The sequence below is a fragment of the Lontra canadensis genome, unplaced genomic scaffold, assembly GCF_010015895.1.
Source record: "Lontra canadensis isolate GAN:19392208 unplaced genomic scaffold, GSC_riverotter_1.0 scaffold5, whole genome shotgun sequence".
Lineage (NCBI taxonomy): Eukaryota > Metazoa > Chordata > Mammalia > Carnivora > Mustelidae > Lontra > Lontra canadensis.
The window spans coordinates 10483317-10497130 of record NW_022630999.1 but is presented as its reverse complement, the minus strand read 5'-3'; positions in this window follow the sequence as shown (position 1 = coordinate 10497130).

Genomic DNA, 13814 nt, shown 5'->3' with positions numbered 1-13814 from the left:
ATTCCATCCAGAATGTCATATTACACTTAGTCGTCATATCTCCTCTGGATCCTCTTCTTGCCTTTATTATTGCTTAGCATAAAATCTTTTTCTGTTGCTTAAATTATTTTCAAATGTTCTTAACTGGAATAAGAAGGATAAACATAGATTAAAAAGTGTGAAGATCAGGCTGACAACGAAATTACTTATATTTTATATTTGTGTTACATCTGTCTCACTAATTCTGTGCCTTGGCTTTCACTTCCTGGTATTTTTAATATGAATTGAATTTACAAATTGATTTCCGTTTAGGGATGCATTACCATCTTGAACCATAAGAAATCACATGTGAGGAGGCTATCTGTGTGCGCCAGAAAGTCCTAAATGAAAGCCTCTCTTTCTGTGTCATGGAGATGCAACTTAACAATGTTTAAGCCTTTTTATTGGATCTGCCAATTACATTTTAGCCTCAGGGCTCATTTAAAAGCATCACAGGAAAACGCGTAGCTCTTGCCAACATAGCTAATGAGACGGAATTAATACAAGGCATATTAACAGCATTTTAAAGAACATCGTAATTATGACACAATGTTCAAAGCAAAGATATGCTAAGGGAACTATAGAATTAAGTGGGGTAATATTTTAATAGAGTCGACATCTAGGACCTATCTAGTATTGCTTGTAATGCATAAGTATTCAATGTATACCATATATGAATAATTTTCCAAGGCTCTGGTGAAGTGAACACAAAGATGAAGTAGATGTGATCTCTGTCTGTAAAGGAGCTTAAAATGTAATGGGGGCATTACACATGTGTGTGCAAATAATGGACAAGGCAGTGTGAAAGGCTGTGCTGAGTGTGAAAGTAGCTGCTCCCAATGTGCTAAATTAGGTGCTCTAAATGAGAAAACCACTCGTAATTCTACCCAGTCTAGCCCTGCAGTCAGAAGACCAAAGCAGGATGGAACAAAAACCAAAAAGTGACCTACCTGCAAGTGAAGGACATTTTAAAGTCACAGCAAATTGCCTGTGAAGAATGATTCTTGCTTCTTTCATACATATCAGACTGTTAGGGCTCTATTAAATATCCTTGATACCTACAGAGCCTATTAGCTTCACAATGCAAATAAATGGTAAAGAAAGTAACCAGTTGGTGGCTGTGTAAGAGAGCCCTTGGTTTCCTGGTTTGAAATATGCCTCATTTGTAGTAATAGTTGACCTTGTAATAGGATTAAATAGCTAGTGAGTGGCTCTCAGTCCTCAGTATCGAATGTCTACTTAAATGTCCCTACTATTACAGTTTACAAAGAAAGGACAAACTATGAAGAGTAAACTATAGTGGCAGCCTCTTTGCAATGACAGTGACATTTAAGATTGTCATATCTTTGAACTCTGTGTTAATGTTTGGGTACATGGCCTGAAAACAACAGATGTTGGTGAACTTCAGGCTGCATGGAACTATGTAAAAAACACTGTATTCTACAGCCTAGTGGAGACAGTGAGTGTAATGGAATTACATCAGAGAAGCATTCACTCACTGGGAAAGCACTGATGCTAACCCCATTTATTTACTTCTTTGCAGCTCATTGAGTCTCTCTCTATAGGAAGATAAAATGGAGTGGGGATGAAAGTTGGAGCATATTTTCATACACTCTGGATTGATTTTCCTTATATGGATGTGGCTAAAATTGTTGCAGCTTTATTTAAAATATTTTTTTTTGTAAATACAAAATAATAAAATTGAAGGCATCATTCCACTGTGGGTTTGTATTTTCATGAGGAAAAGATAACAACCAATGGATATTTATTTTATTCTAAAGTTCTCACAAAATATAAATTCTATAGAAAAAATGCAGGGCAGTCAAAGTGCTCAAATATAAATATAAGAGGACCTATAATTCATCCAGAAGAACCTTGAGCTTAATATGAAATTGAATGTGTCGAGATAGGGTGTACCATGAGATATCTGCAACTGTATACTCTATTCTTTTTTTTTTTTTAAACATCTTATTTAATTATTTGACAGACAGAGATCACAAGTAGGCAGAGAGGCAGGCAGAGAGAGAGAGAGAGAGAGAGAGAGGAGAAAATAGGCTCCCCGCCAAGCAGAGAGTCCGATGCGGGGCTCGATCCCAGGACCCTGGGATCATGACCTGAGCTGAAGGCAGAGGCTTTAACCCACTGAGCCACCCAGGCGCCATGTATACTATATTCTTGCTACAGTTCACTAAATATTCCTACAGGACACTCTAACACTATTTTATGAAGCTTGTGTTGCCATTTGAAAAGTCTTAACCATGACTACTAGTGATAGAGATAAGTAGTGATGACAGACATGACTGATACAAGACAGAGGAAGGAGAACAGGAAAACAGGAAAAACTGTACAAGAAAACTACAAAAATCAGTGGGAGAAAGCAATACCTTTCAGTTAGGAGAGTTAACGTGCTCAATACCATGATTCCAATACTCGTCTACAGCACCAATGGCTGTGACACAAATGCTACTCATTTTAGTGCTTAAAACTAAACTCTTGCAAGTCATAAATACTCATTAAAACTTTGTGGACAGAAATAATATGCTACTTCCTAAACATTTGCAACAGATCCTTCTGAGTAGTGCCCTAGGATAAGCTCATACAATCAGTAAGAACAACACCATAACCCAGCAAGATAAAGTGGGGAAATGGCATGAATAGACCCCTATACTATTTGTAATTTTTAACTTACTCATTCTATTGGCAAATATTTTATTGAATAAGAAAGATTTGACAGCTTTATTGCTAGGCACTGTGGGTGTGGAGGTGACCAGAAAGGCTTTCTTATTCTTTTTTTTTTTTTTCATTTTATTTTATCTCTTTTCAGTGCTCCACCATTCATCATTTATGCACCACACCCAGTGCTCCATGCAATACGTGTCCTCCAAGAACACCCAGTCCTTCGTTAACGACAGGAGTACAGACATACAAATTAAAACACAAACACATTAACCAACCACTGAGAAAAAGCTGGGAAGGATCTCAGGAGGGGGTTCATAAAAAGAATTGTTAAGTAATGAAGTGGTCAGTAATAGGAAAGCGTGTGAATGAGAATGATTTTCAGGTAAAAGAAGCAATATAATGAAACACGTTTGTTTTAATGAATGTGGAAGTCCTCTGACTAAACTAAAAGTGGTTAATTGCATTAGATTTTTAAAAATCTTTTTTTTTTTTAAAGATTTTATTTATTTGAGAGAGAGAGAAAGACAGAGAGTGCGAGTGGGGGCAAGACCAGAGGAGGAGGGAGAGGGACAAGGGTTCTGCACTGAGTGAGGAACCCTACACAGGGCTCCATCCCGGGACCCTGAGATCATGACCTGAACCAAAACCAAGAGTGGGACGGTTAATCGCTTAAGGAACTGAGCCACCCAAGGACCTCTGCCTTGGATTTTTGACTCCCTTTGTCTTCCCCTGTGCCTCTGGATAACTACAGATAAGAAGAGAAACCTTGCCATGAAGAGAAAACATACCATACATTTAAATCTTCATTTCCATTTGTTTAAAAAAAAAACACATCATATAGATATTTGGAAGGTTGAATTTTAGAAAAATGACATTTGACAGTTCAGAAATCAGAATAGAAGCCATCTGGGCCATAAATGTGCCATAAACTTCAACAGTAAAATTACTTCACTCTGACAGTGAATAATAAAATTGCACATGTTTAGTGATATTTTACAAGACAAAATTTGAATCCTGGATATTTTTGGGAAAAAAATCTATATTTACTTATACAATTAAAGAAATTGTTTAATATAACTTATGTTTTTTTGATTGTTGATAGAGACAACATAAGAAATTATATAGGGTATTGGAGTATGTATGGATACTCCTTCCTAAGAAGTAATTTCATAATTGAAAAGGTGGTGTACAGAGGATATATAGATGATTTCACAAATATATACATGGTTACATATTAATACATTAAATATCATTTCTCTGTGGATACTTTGCTGGCTCACATATCTCCATGGTTCCTTGAAGCTATGATTAATTACTTCTACCTCCTCCTTAGCTTTCAAATATAATTATCTTAAATAGCACTTATTTCTGGTTGTTGTATACTGTGCTGGAGGATAATGGAAATGCAAGTAGGCTGAAATTTTTGTATTAGGTTTTAGAAGACAAAAGGAGCTTTTAAAATGTGATTTTGTTATATTTTGAGGTCAGAACTTAAACTTCTCCCACTCAGACGTGTACTTCTTCAGTTTAGTAATGAAAGCAATAAAAAAAATACTCTAGTTTTCATTTTACTTGCACTTGTCTTCTACTTCAACTTTTGAAAAAAAAAAGAAAATCACTTATGCTAATTTAGAATTATATGCTACAAATCTTGTGATCTGTATTCTCCCATATTATGGGAGTTTTTTTCACAACTATTTCTTTTAATAGCTGATGTTAAACTATGTTCTTGTACTTTAAGTAATTGTGTACTGGCTACGCAGTAAAGAAATCTTCCACCAACTTTTTTCTTAATGATTTAAAGTGATAAAAATATATCATTTTCATTTTTGAAATTATATCTTGCTTTAATATAAGGAGCTCATTTCCTAATTACATTAAAATCTCCTTGAATTCACATCTGTTCTCTAAAGATTACGCAATTCTAGATCAATTGAACCTCAACATGTTCAACTTTATTCACTTTTTTTAATGACAATCTCATATATTCCTAGTATAGATAATCTGCACAGAATTAGAGCCCAAGATCCAGATCCTTGCTCCATCCCTTCCATTCTGAGTTTCACTGTTTATCTGAAAACACTTCCCTGAATATATGCCTTTAAATTTCTATCATGCTAGGCATGTGGGGTGGAGGACCACCGTGCCCTAGGCGTGTGGGGTGGGTCCTGTGGAATGGGTGTCTTTATGATAATCACCTACAGATAAAGAATAACCGGACCGTACAAAGGAAGTAAGCCATTGAAGGTGTTATCAGTAGAGATGTTGAAGGGATTGAAGTTCTGGCTATCTTTCTATAAAAGACAAACACCAAAGGCCCTCATTGGCAACTCTGTTGGGACCCCTCTCACTCTTGAGAGCTTTTTCTGTATCTTCACTTAATAAACTTCTATTGCTTTACTCAGACACACACAAAAATGATAAAAAATAATAAATTTCTATCATGCTGACAATGATGTTTGATATTACTTTTCAGTTATAGATAGTATCTATGATTTCCCTGTGTGGAAGATGGGGATGCAGTTCTTTTATATTACCCTCCCAAATATATCTATTTTTTTTTTCATTTCCTTGATGAGTTCTATATCATAATTTTGTTGAGAGCAAGATTCTGTTACCTCATTCCCAGGTAACTTAGCAGCAGAGGGATAGGTATATATATAGTATATATATATATAAGTATATATATATATATATATGTATATATATATATATACATACACTATATATATGTATTATTCACAGCTGAACCAATAAGTATGTGATGATTTCATTTATTTTCTACTCCTTTGGTATCCTAGGAGTAATAATTATCTCTTTTTTTTATTTGCTCAGTTCTTCATTCTCTCTATTATTAATTCATCTCCAAACTCTCTGCCATAAGGCATATCACCTCTTCATGTGTGCTAACAAATTTGGAAGTTAATAAAAGTCATCTTTTTTTTTTTTTTTCTTAAACTATTTCTCCTGAAACCCTCCTCTTGATTTGGTTTCGTGTAGATGATCTTTGAGTTTGTTGCACAAATGTCATCATGGAATTTTCTTCATCTCTGTCATGGATCACAGCCCTTGTGTCCTGCAGCCAGTGCCTTCCACTTCATTCAGTTTCTTTCTTGTTTTGATAGACTGATCATGATTTCTGACAAAGGATTCGGGGAAAATAACTTTTTGAGAAACTGCGTGTCTAAGAAAATACTCATTATATGCTTGTGAATAAATGACAGCATTGTTATTTATATAATTCTAGTTTGGGAATCCTTTGCTTTCAGAATCATGAAAGCATTGTTTCATCGACTTCTAATTTCTAATGTCGCAGCTAGAGAAATCCAGTGCCATTCTGCTTTATAACTTCTGTAGGAATTGATTCTTTTCCTTCTGGAAGATCTTAATGTCATTTAATTGACCTCAGTATTCTAAATATTCATTTGTTAATTGATAAGTTAAACATGTAGCAATATTAGAATTGTTATACTCTAGTCTCCTGAATCATAGTTTATCAATAGGAGTACATGCTTACGTACAGTTTATTTTTAATTTGGTCTTACTCATTCAGTTCATTTCCAAATTAGATCAACAACTTTTTGCCACCAACCCTCATTCTCTTAAGTGAGGTCTCGTGTTTCATGTATTTGTAATACAGTTAGATCTTTTTCTTACATTTCTTGCATTCTGTGTTACATTCTAGAATTCTCCAACATCCTGAATATGTTCTTAACAATTTGCATATGGTAGGATTCATTTTTTGTGTGTGCTGAAAACTTGTGTGGGTTTCGATAAGTGTGTAGTGTCATGTATCCATCATTATGCTATATGCCATCATACAAAGTACTGTACTTTGTTTATACACTCACCCATTGAAGGACATCTTAGACACTCTCAATTTCTGGCCATTATAAAAAAAAGTGGCTTTACAAACATCCACATGCAGATTTTTGTGTGGAAATAAGTATTTAAATCATTTGGGTAAATACCTAGCAGTATACAGTAAAACTATGTTTAGGTCTGTAAGAATCTACAGTCTTCCAAAGTAACTGTACCATTTTGCCTTCCGACCACAATGAATATGAGTTCCAACATGTTGTGCCATACCCTCACCAGCAATTAAAATTGTCAAATTTTTGGATTTTAGGAATACCTGGGTGGCTCAGTCAATTGAGCATCATGTTCCCAGGGCCCTGGGATCAAATCCCGCATTGGGCTCCCTGTTTAGGGGGAAGTCTGCTTCTCCCTCTGCCTGCTGCTCCCCCTGCTTCTGCTCCTCTCTCTTTCTCTTTCTCTCTCTCCAATAAATAAATAAATAAAATCTTTAAAAAAAATTGTGTTTTAGTCATTCTATTATGTATGCAATGATGTAAAACATCATTTTAATTTGAAATTCCCTAATGACAACTGGTGTTGAAAATATTTTCATACATTTATTTGTCTTCTGTGTATGTCCTTTCCAGAAGACATAGGTGAGCTGAAAGGAGGCAGAAGGAGAGCACAAAAATAGTGTCCACAATCTGTCCCCAGAGACTATTTCAGCAGGCCCCTAGGTGTGTGTTAAATTAGATGTCTGCCCCTCAGGCCAGTGCTATAAGAAGATGAAGTGAGCCTCTTTTGCACAAAGTCTGGGTGCTTTTCAGTCATCTGACTCTGCACTAGACTCTGGGTCCAATGAGTCCCTGTGCAGGAACCTTTTAATTGTTTCTGAGTTTGCTATAGCTTGTGATCTCATGGATGCAAGCCCCATTCGCTTTCAAAGCTACGTATTTTGAAGGCTCATCTCTCAGGTGCAGGTCTTAAAAGTTGGGGTGCCTTATATGAAGTTCAGGCCTTTGCTCCTCAGAGAAAACCTCAGGGTTTTGAGTTCCATCCATTTGTGGGTAGCTGGGCTTAGGGGTAGACTCTGTGGTGCGACTGTGTCTCCGCCTCTTCTACCTACTCCAGTGTGGAATTGTGTAGGTGTCGCTCAGTTAGTTTTTGTCTCTCATAGGCAGTGTTTCCATAGGTAGCTGTAGACTCAGTGTGCTCCTGGGGGAAGGTGAGTTCAGGATCTGCTTACATCATCATTTTGAACTGGAACCTGCCTTGGAAATGCTTTACAGGAAATTCTTATTGGAGAAATGCACTAGACCCTCCATGGCCTTCAATTTCTTTTCACTAATTAATTAAATTAAAATAGCTTATTTTTTAAAAGATTCCACGTTTTTCCCAATCTAACTTACATTTCCGTTAATTTACTTTTGTTGTAATTTTTTTTTTTTTTTTTTTTTTTTTTTTTTTTTTGCCAGTCCATATGAAACTAGATACCTGGCAGTAGTTTTTCTTTTCTTTTTCTCAGCTTCAGTAGGTAAGTAGGGGAAAGTACTTGACAAACTGTTGCAGAACACTTGCCTCTCCTTTAAAGCTGCTCTGGGGCAGCTGCTTCTCACATACTTGACAATGGCATTAGTGGCTCTACCTAAAGGCTAGAAAAATCCTGTCGCTTTTCTGACTCCAATAAGCCATCCCTACCTTTTTGTCCAGTCTCCTTCCCATCTGTTCTAATGTTACCTCCTCCCATCCTGGTAACCTTCTTTCGTCTGCTTTAAATCCAGCTTTGCTCAACAACTTTATGTGAACAAGCATGATATTTTCGATTTGTATATCACACAGTTATCCCCACATTCTCAAGCTGCTTATGAGTAATCGCCAGAAGTTATTTAAGAGAGCCAGGACTACCGGCTATAATAAGGTCACTAGGGAGGATCAATTTTCCACGGTCCACAGTTTATTAAATGCAACTTTGATTCTTAAAACTGTTCCATTTATCTAAATCATATTTACTGCTCTTTAGATAGATAGTGAAAGCTTATTTTTAAAGGAAACAAAAGTTTAATAATAAAGGCAGTTTCTATCAGCAGAGTTCATGTATTTAACAAGATTTTAAATGGAGGGTGTTAAGTAAACAAACATATATACTGGATAGTCACTTCTGTTATTTTCAATTTAGCCTTCAAGTGACTAGTTCAATACATGTCCTTCTAAGTCTTTTCACTTTCAAATCCTCCTAGTGGGATAAAAATATTAATTTTCTTTGTCGATATTAAAATTTTCTAGAATAACTTCCCTGAGCCAGCCACTGGGGGTCAGTTTATTATAATATACAAGCAAAGAGGGAGACTGGCACAATGGAAATTAAATAAGAATTAGGACACCTTCATTTATTATTTAATTTCAACATCATTTTGCAAGATGAATTGAGGCAAAGCACTTTATTTCCTCACAGTTCCAATTTTCTATCTGTAAAATGGGAGGGCTATTAGTGTTTTCTAGAAGATGTTTTTCATAAATCAGCTTTATTAACAAAGAATGAAAAGTATAGGTGAAATTCAATGTATTTAGAGAAATTATTCTAATGCCAGCCTACTCCCAAATTATGCTAGGCTCTTTTAGAAACTGATTTCACCCTTGCAGATCAATATATTTGCATTGGGTAGGAAGTCACATAATGCAGCAATTTGTTGGGTACTGTTAAAGTCAATTTTGTTCTGTAGCATAGAGTGTAATTAGTCTGTTAGTATAGTTAAAACATCTTATTAAAAGGGACTCATATCTTTGAGGAACTGCAGCCACTACCCAGGCGTTATCTTCAAAGGTGACAATAATACAAAAACAAAAACCACAAACAACAAGGGAAATACATAAAACCAAATTAGTTCAGAAAGGTGCCTTATGTCAGATCCATTAACTCCTTATCCAGAAAGCTAACCTGGAATAATTTCACCAGTTGACAGCCTAATATGTGACAAAATTCTGAATCTGGCAGCAGGATAATTTTTAACATCTGACTGTAAAATATTTTCATGCTGTTTTATTTCTCTGCAGAATACACACGTAGAAAATTCTAGTAAAAAATACACACACATACTATCTCTTTATTTCATATATATATATTATATATATACATATATATAATATATAATGGACTAAATTATGTTTGCCCAAAATTCATACATTGAAGCTCTAATCCCAATGTGACTCTTTGGAAATAGGGCTTTTAGGGAGGTAATTAAAGTCAAATGAGGTTTATAGAGTGGAACCTTAATCCAATAGGACTTTGTACTCAGAGGAGAAAGAAATACCAGGACAGTGGATATACAGAGAAGAGGCTATGCCAGGACGTACCAAGAAAGTGTCATTCTGAAAGCCAGGAAGAGAGGTCTCACCAGGAAGCAATCCGGCCAGCTTCAGTTGGTGTTTCAGTTTCTAGAATTGTGAGATAATAAATTTCTGTTGTTTAAGCCACGCAGCCCTAGACTAATACTATATATGCGTGTATAGTACAGTTGGTCAAGTACCATGATCTCATAAGCAGCCTGAACAAACAGATTCCTATTGCAACGCTGCTTTGGTGGTGCTGACCAGAAGAGCATGGAGAGACGGAGAAGGTTCTGTCTCTCGTCATCTTCCAGTCTAATGTCCCCTATTGACCAATTTATCTAATGTATCATATTGGCTGGGTTTAAAAGGAAGCCAGCTGGCAAAGGAGAAATATAGTTTACAAAGTCTCAGGACAGACTCACAAAGCACAATATGGAGTGGCTATGGAGCTAGGAAACAGTAACTTAATAATCACATTTTATAATGGTAAGTTAATTGAAAAATAATCTAAAATGGTAGCACAAGGGCTATAAATTAAGTATTCTAGAATGAATTTATAGATAGTAAAATTTGCACATTGAAATGACTTATTAGGGATATTATGTTTAGTAAGAGGATATTAATATATAATCTTTCTCTGGAGATCTTTAAAAGCAGGAAATAATTTAAGTCTGTTGAATGGTTTGCTACTCTTCTATCTTCAGATAGGGAAACATTTTTCAAATCTGTGATTCTAATACCCTTAACCTATACACTTCCTAACTGAAAGGAAGTCCTCTTTATTTTACTTTTCTTTTTTTTTTAAGATTTTATTTATTTATTTGAGAGAGAGAGAGAGTGCCGGAGCAGGGAGAGGGGCAGAGGGAATCTCAAGCACACTCCATGCTGAATATGCAACCCAGTGCAGGGCTCAACCTTACGACCCTGAGATCATGACCTGAACCAAAATTATGAGTGGGTCATTTAACCGACTGAGGCACCGGGGCACGGCGGAAGTCCTCTTTATTGACAGAGTTGTCCTTTAATTCACTGAATACATATAATTCCATTATAAGCATGGGGATGTGATACAAATACATATTATATATAAGCCTTAACTTGAAAAAATAATAAACCTTAACTTCAAGATGTTTAGTCTATTGGATAAAACCATCTATCTTCCTAAGTTAATAAAATATGAGGCACCATATTTTGTGTATACCAGTTAGATTATTTATGCCTGAGGAAGTTGCTTATGGAAAAGGAAAAAAAAAAAAAAAAGATAAACCTCAGTGAAATCCCTGAAGAGTCTGGGCTTTACTGGTCTTAGTTCAAACCTGTGGGTGGTGAGATCCAGCCACACCCCTCGGGCTCCATGCTCAGCAGAGTCTGCTTGGGATTCTATCTCTGCCCCCTGCTCCTCCCCCTCACCCCCACTCTCTCTCTTTCTCTCAAGTAAATAAATAAATCCTTTAAAAAATAAAATCAGATCCACTTGAGGTAAATGAAGAGGGGAAATAGTGATTTCAAAGAAGAAAGTTGGAGTTTTTATTGCCAGGAAAAAAGGCTAATAAATATGTGTCAACAAGAGGACAGATATCTAGTATATGATGTAATTGTCATAAAAAAAAAAGACAAATCTGTGGGCATTCAAAGGTGGAAGAAGGTAGTTTGGAGCAAAGTCATCAAGGAGATGGTATTTGAGTTTCGCCAAGAGGAACTTGGAATATAGTGACATGGGAAAGTACATTCTCAGAAAAAAAGAGAGTGAGGAATGATAAAAAATAAATAAAATAAAATGAGGTATGCATGGAAAACATTATAGTGTGGTCAGGGAATTTGAAAGAAAAAATAGCAAGAACTAAGAAAAGTAGCTTGGCATCAGATTATGGAGCACTTTGGCAGTCTAAATAATTTAATGTTATTTCAGTGGGCAGTGTGTAACCATTGGTTTTTTGTTTTTTGTTTTTTTTAGCAGAGAAATGATGTAATCATACTAATTGCAGGAGAAAAATCTGATAACAACAATGCTTAGAATAAATATAATTGGAATAAAAGCAAGAGAATACAACTTAGAAAGCTGTTACCATAGTCATAACATGAAATAATGAGACTGGGACTGATAAAGTAAATTTGGAATGACAAAAGAGGATGAATTCTTGAGACATTGGAGATAATAGGAGCAGCAGGATTGGATTTCAATGACAAGGGAAAGAAGGTGATTTAGTGGTTGTGTAAGTGAATAGTATCTATTAAACGCCTTTAACAGAACAATGGAACATAGAGTGAATACCATATTTAGCAGAAAGACAATGTATTTTATTAATTTGTTTTGAAATTTATGTTTTAAGTTTTATAGGGGCAGAATAAGTAACAAAAGTGTAATAATCTATATGATATATATTAGATTCTTATTGCTGTTATAATGAATTGCCACAAATTTAGTGGCTTTACATAACACAAATGTGTTACCTCACAGTTCCAGAGACTGGAAATCCAAAATGGGTTTCCCTAGAATAAAATCAAGGTGTTGACAGGACTGTTGTCTTCTGAAAGCTCTAGCGGAGAATCTGTTTCCTTGCCTTTCCCAACTTCTAGAGGCTACTGGTATGCCGTAGCTCATGGACACTTCCTCTGTTTTGAAGAAGTAAACATCTTCAAATCTGTCTCTGACTCTCACACTGACTCTTTTGCCTACCTTGTTCGTTTACTTATAAGGACCTTTGATTACATTGGTCCAATAGGATAATTTGGGATAAGCTTCCCATCTCAAGATCCTTAATGTAATTATCTGCCAAGTCCCTTTTGCCATGTAAATTAACACATTCATAAATTCTAGGGATTAGGATATAGACAAAAGAGCCCCTAGTCCAACCCTGGAGCCACACTAGAAACCAGCTCCCCCTACCTGTGGGTACCTGAGTGACCCAAGGGCAATATAACCTGGACACCTGCAGTAACCCTGCCTCGTAACAGCTGCATGGTTCACTTCACAGGAACCTGCCCTGATTGGAATCAGATCTGAGTCAGTTTTATATCCTGAAATCCCTGCTCACCTTCCCAGGCAGATGAGCCCATTTCCCCTATTGTCCCATGTGTAGATGGATGGCTCTAGCATACTTTTACACATAGCTCTGAACCAGGTGGCAAGTAAAAAAAAAAAAAAAAAAAAAAAAAGCCAAGTGTACATTGTCTGTTTATTTGCTTATCTGTTTGGAGAAACCAGTTTAATTTCTGGCAGAATTTTCATATAGTGGTGGTGCCTGGCTCAGGGCTGGGCAGGGAGTGGCCAAACTTTCCATGCTACCTTGGTCTCTGAAAATGGGGGCAAAAATAAAAGAGTTTAAGGCTGAGGTCATTGCTATGTCCCAGATGCAACAACCTAGAAAATCATGTTAATCAAGGAAATAAAAATCCCTCTAATATCTAGGAAACTGCACTCTAAAAAAAAAAAAAAAAAGTAAAAAATAAAAATAAAAAAGTAGATGTCCAAGCCATGGTTCTCAGGATGATGAACCCCTGTCCACTTCGAGATGTGGTTGCTGAAGGCAGAATCCTCGATCAACCCTGAATCCAGTCATCACTTGAGGTCATGAGACAGGATGATGTCTAGCCTGGTTTCATGATCCTTGTTCAATGGAGGTCCCAGAGATGTCTCAGGAGAGTGGCAAGGGGACACCTTGTAGGCTGAAGTCACTCAGTGACGAGGAGAAGGGCAGAGGCAGAACCAAAAAAACCTACCTGTGTTCCCTGAAGTGGGGGAGGGAGGGCATTATTTTGCCAACAGTATATAATGATTAAAAACACGGGGGCAAAACCCACATCGGCCCAACATTTCAAAATCTTGGTGAATTCTGTGTCCTTTTCCTGATGGTTTAGAACAATATCAAAATTGGGTTGGCAGTATCTAAAATAAATGCTGCATTGAGCTGTTAGATTCTCTTTCAGATTACTCAAATTACTACAACACTCGGAAACCATATACTTGATTTTTTTTTACACTTGAGGACACT